This window comes from Drosophila melanogaster, chromosome 2R (genome assembly GCF_000001215.4).
Source record: "Drosophila melanogaster chromosome 2R".
In the NCBI taxonomy this organism is placed as follows: Eukaryota; Metazoa; Arthropoda; class Insecta; order Diptera; family Drosophilidae; genus Drosophila; species Drosophila melanogaster.
The window spans coordinates 4,099,841-4,106,020 of record NT_033778.4 but is presented as its reverse complement, the minus strand read 5'-3'; the positions used below and the strand labels follow the sequence as shown (position 1 = coordinate 4,106,020).

The 6,180-nt window shown below is 34.9% G+C and overlaps 1 annotated feature.

Moving 5' to 3' along the window:
- Positions 1-5,134: 5,134 nt before the first annotated feature.
- Positions 5,135-6,180: part of a mobile genetic element that runs on past the window's edge.

Genomic DNA, 6,180 nt, shown 5'->3' with positions numbered 1-6,180 from the left:
AGGTCCCACGCTCGGGCACATCTGCCTATCTTGAGCGGCGAGGACCTTATCTGTGGTCTCCCACTAAGGGACTATTTTAGGAGGCGGGGAACGATCTCAAGTGACTGACTCATGTAGTGTGCACTTAAATTACATGTTTTTGAGCAATGCACCCATGTCGCCTTAGATAACAAAATCCTAAATATAATTTATCGCTCTCGATTCATTTACATAAGATATGAACGGAGCCCAAAATTGTAAGTCTTTAAATATATTCGTGTTCATGTGTGAACATGTACAATGCACTTAAACTTTTATTAGAATCAGGAGGAGTAACTCTAAATATAACAAGTGAAAATGGAGTTTCTGACGTTGAGGGATTTCATAAAAGCGTTTAAGAAAAATTAAGAATAATAACAAGCGAACATGAACCTGAAAACCAATTCACAAAACAAAACACAACACACTGGTCGAACCCCAGCAGAAATCTTCATTTTTGCTGGAACCCCTGCCTATGACACTCAACAAAAGAAAGTAAAGGAAATTGACAAACTAAATGAAACGACACGACTTTAACTTCAAAGAATCCCCTCTAGTTAGATCAAAAACGACTAACCCATTCAAAAAGACAGGAGATTTAAGACAAATAGATGATAAACATTTTGAAGAAACAAATAGTGGTAGAAAAATAATACACTATAAGTCTAAGTTTAAAAAGAAAAAAAAATTAATAAAAGTAAATATAATAACGATAGTTCCACTCCAGAGCATGATACTCATGTTATGCCTCCTATCGACACACAATACCTAGAAGGAACCCCTGTCTAGGCCAAAAACGGCTACCTAATCTTTCAAACAGGATCAATAGATTTACCGATAAACCACTTATATCATAACTTATCTATTAACTTAACTTAAACAGAAAATACTTATTAAGCAAACTCAATATTTTAATAACTTACCACAAATACAGTATCTAGTAGAAAAACTGAACAGAGAAATGAACGGTATACGAATTGTAAACGTAGTAAACGCGGTCTTGTTAACTTTATGGGAACAATTTCGGTACTTTAGATCAAGAAAATAAAGAAGAATTACAACAACAAATAGCCGACATCCCTAAAAATATTGTACAAATAAGCGAACTTAACCACGTAATAAAAGTCATTAACCAAGGAATCGAATTGACTAATTATTTAAAAAATAACTTTGAAGTAGAACAAATGATAAATTTAATAATTTTCAACTTAGAACAATTAGAACAATTCACTGAATACATTGAAGACATAGAGCTTAGTTTGCAACTGACACGCTTAGGTATCTTTAATCCAAAACTTTTAAAACACGATTTATTAACCCACGTCAATTCTGAAAAACTTCTTTATGTTAAAACTTCAGCTTGGCTTAAATCTGATACCAACGAAATTCTGATAATATCCCACATTCCAAGAGAAATAACCAAAACACCAGTTTTTATAATAATACCCTACCCAGACAAAAAAAGTAACATACTACTAATATTTTTCACACCATAATTAAACTTACACGGTAAGTTCTCAAAGCTTGATTGTAAATAAATGTATAACTGGTATACTAAACCAGGTCCCAACACAATGTAGATACAGTAAAACACATTCTGATTTTGAAATAAAATATGAAGAACCAAATATAATCACAACTTGAAACCTTCCCAAGACTATCCTAAACCAAAACTGTATCAATAGATAAACTATAATAGAAGAAAATAACACGATAAAAGCATTTAATTGTTCTGTCCAATTAGAAGAAATATTAATTACCAATACAATGTTAGACTATATCTATGTATCTATATAACTATGTAAAGAATAATGTAACAAAACTTGAACCACTCGAATACATTCAGGCAAAAGGAATAATCGAACAACACAATCAGACGAATAATATCTTTCAAATAATAATACTTACAACATTAATCATAATAATAATTATTATAATATTGTACTTTATCTATAAATATAAGACTATACCCCAAAAGTTAATTGTAAAATTTAAAAATTAAACTCTAAAAGTGAAAATATTATAAGTCCTGAAACAGAATACTGCACCCCAATACCCCTGTATTGTACCCAAATCTAAAAACATGCTTTTTTCTTAAGGATGGGGATGTAACATATCCATTCTACACCCACAACTCCCCAACCACACACACGACTGTAAACAATCACAGACACACATTCATGTCTGAGTACGAAATATAATCAAAGATCGACAGCCCTTAGATTAAGCTTAGCACAGCAAAGTGCAAAAGTCCGTATTCCAAAGTATAGACTCTGCGGCGAGCCAACGTCCACGTCCCCTAAATATCCGATTACTTGGCAAGCCAATTGAAATAACAAAAACTTCCGCCCACAAAATCGTCTCAGGATTCTCAATTACTGCTATTTTTCGGAAGCTCCTCTTTTAACAGGAGAATAGGCACCTCTCTTTTCGGGAGAATAGACGTTGATAACTTTATTCTCTTAAACTTCGCTGTTAAGCTATCCCAATCTGCCTATATAAACCCAGACATGTCCTCATACTCTAGTTCAGTTCAGTTCTGAGTACGTTATCAATCGCGATAACCCTGCTAAGCCCACTTCAACTTCGAAGTCTATTATCCAACCAAGTGATAATCCAAAAGCTCTAGTTCTTCCTTTATTGGAATTAATAAAAACGTTGAATAATTCATAGAAAACCTACTTTTTTTTATTAAGCTCTCGGTCTGAATTCGTAAATATATATATAGTAGCATATGTGCCATAGTATAACACTTGACTACATATACTTGCACACACACACACACACACACATACATTATAGCAACACATAGCAACAGCCATACACCAAATCATAGAATGCCTTAGGATATAAGTCATGAATTCAAGAATTTAACAAGAACCCCAATTCTGGTGACAATAACAAATCCAGCCTACCCTAATGTAAACATTAACATCCGCTGCCGAATCAGTTATTCCCACCAAAGGGTCAAAACCGCTTACGCAGCTCAAGTTCTCGGCTGATCAGTACCCATGAGCGATCCACTCAAGAGGGCACCCAATCCAACAGACATAAACATCCGCAGCCGCATCCGCGACTTCCACCAGAGGGTCAAAAATGCTTACACAGCTTTAAGGATCAAAACTTTCCACGTAGCTCAAACTCGGCTGATCTGTATCCATGCGCAATCCACTCAAGAGAGCGCCTAATTAACGTAAACATAAATGAGAGCCTATGTACGCTCAATATGAAGAAGTAAATAAGCTCAGCCAAGGGTTTGCTAAGCTTTCGCTTTGCAAATTAGATTTAGATTTATTCATACTTCACTTGTGTAAGACGTGAATTTGTCTCCGACATTCGCTTAAGTTTTTGATTAATACAAATATTTTTTATAAACCAACAAACCGCGAAGTTGTAATTGGCGCAGTCGGTGGGATCCGCGTGTGAACATAATCTCTTAGAGCTAACAGATTAGTTTAAGATTAATATAGCGTAGCTCGTGGCGAACAAAGTTTCGTTTGTGCTTCAGTTTATACAAAGCAGATCCGCAAAAGAATCTATGTGACAAAATATTTTTGAATAGCTATCTTACTCTCGATGTTGGATACAAATTAAAAAACTGCAAGTGACCATTAAAGTGTGACCCACCAAAATAAATAAAAGGTGTGACTGTTACCAGGTCAGTGTTGTTTAGCCCATCTAACATTGATTGGACCGCTACTAAGGTGTGTGAATTTTAATAAAATAATAAAACCCCGGTATAAATCTACCGAGTGATTCAAAGCAAAAATCAAAAATAGCCAACAACATGGAACAACCCAGGGAAAAAATTATGATTCTATCTGAGTTACATTTTATTCAGGCTTTGGGCCAGATTCGCCACATCCCAACAATTGTCGGTTCCACAAGAGAACTGGCATGTCGTGATGTCCGACAACAGACAAGAGGCGACATAGTGTACTCTACAGTGCCATCGAGATGCAGCTGTCCCGACACGCACAAGAAGTGTCCCAGCTACAAAATTGCAACACTTGGGCTGAACAACGATCAGTCCTCATTGATGAATTCAAAACCCAAATCCCATACGAAGAGTTGTTAAGACGACTTTACAACACGTACTGGAGTGGTAGTATTCGTAAGTTTGTAGAAGAACTAGAAAATAAGATGTTTGAAATTTCAAGTAAATTATCACTAGAAAATAATTATACAAATACAACTCTTTATACCGCCGCAATGGTTAATACTATAAAAGATGTAATTTGTAAAAGAATCCCAGACAGAATGTTCATGACTTTAGCAAGATACGACATTACCACAACAACATTATTAAGACAAGTAGCTCAAAGGGAAGGCCTTTACAATACAATTGTATTAAATACAGAAAAAGCTAAAACTAAATCAAACAGTCCATCTACATCACAAAGCAGTAGTAAAAATAATGATTCTCAGAAGAATAAAGGAAATAAAAAAGACCAAGGTACAAAATCTTATTATATTCAAGCACAGCAAAGTCAAAATCGAAATAATTGTGCAAGTAATAATTCAAAAAAAGTTGAAAACAACCAAGCGACATACAATGAGTTCAAACAAAAGTTATACCAAGGTAGAGCGCAAAACGCTCTAAATTATTAAAAACCCACATCTTTTTCTACTACTAACCAGCTCCAAAAAAAGGCAGCGTGAAAGTTCCAGTGGTCAGTCTAAAATGGACACAAGTGAAAATGAAAGACATGATGCAACAAGGCATCATAAGAAAATCGAGTTCTCCGTATTGCTCTCCTGTTAGGGTAGTACCCAAAAAGCAATATGCATTGGAAAAATCGAAATTTCGCATAGTCATTGACTATCGCAACCTCAACGAAATAACCGTTCATGACAAATACCCAATACCAGTAATGGATGAAATATTGGACAAGCTTAGAAATTGCCAATACTTTACAACCATTGACCTCGCAAAAGGATTTCATCAAATACAAATGGATGAAAATTCTATAGCGAAGACAGCTTTTTCCACCAAAAATGGTAATTTTGAATATACTCGAATACCATTTCGTTTAAAAAATGCACCCGCAACTTTTCAACGTTGCATGAATAATCTCTTAGCACATTTAATATACAAAAACTGTTTCGTATATATAGTCATGTATACCCTTACATACCCTCTTATTAGATTAAGTTATGTTAGAATACACATGGCGCTAAGCTTTTTGTCTGAGCTTAGCTTTATTTTTAGTTAGTAGACAAGAAGACCTCGATCTGTACACATCATTGAATAAACCCTCAATTTGTTAAGCGAAACCTTTCGTTTTGTTTTAACCCCTCTTTAATCGACAAAGAAGTCGATGGGTGCTTAACTGAGGAGTTCAACCTTCAACCTACAGACGACAACGAAGTCGTTTCTGGAGGCAACGATCTTTTGGACACAACGGTCTCTGCTCGGAAGGCCCTATCAACCTTCCACATAACTGGCGACGAGGATCAACACAGAAAAAATAAGGAAACCAGCCATACGTCAAGAAATTCATTCGGAACCACAGTAAGCTGTTCTTATGTAATTTAAGTCCGGAAATCTTCAATACGTTAACCAATGCACGTGGCCGAGTATAAAGAGGAACATAAAACATAACTGGAAAGCTTTGGAACACCTGCATGTACGGAGTGACGAAACCCAACCTGGAGAAGAAGAACTTAAGCTGATAAAATTTTTTTTTTTCTTCGACAAAGCTCTTTATACTAGCTAAGATAAGAAACTAAAAGCTAACTATTAATACTTGCGAACCTCGAGAGAAAACAAAGAAATCTAAAATGAACGAAAATAGCTTAGCCGCATTTAACTCAACAATGAACTGCATCAAGTTAATACAAAATTTTGATGGTACTGATACAAATCAATTGCCAGATTTAATTACACAAATAGAAAATATCCTTCCTTCTTTTGATGTTTTCGACACGAATACAAAAAATATTTTGTTTGGCTTTATAAAAAATAAATTTGTGGGATTATGCAGGCCAGTGATTCATAGGCATGGAAATATGACAGAGTGGGAAAGTTTTAAACGTGTAATTCTGAAAAATTTCGGGGAAAAAGAAACAAGCGATGTCTTAATGGATATGTTAAAATTGTGTCGAGTGGAATCAACTATAGAAGAATATTATAACAAAATTAATGAAATTTCGAATAGG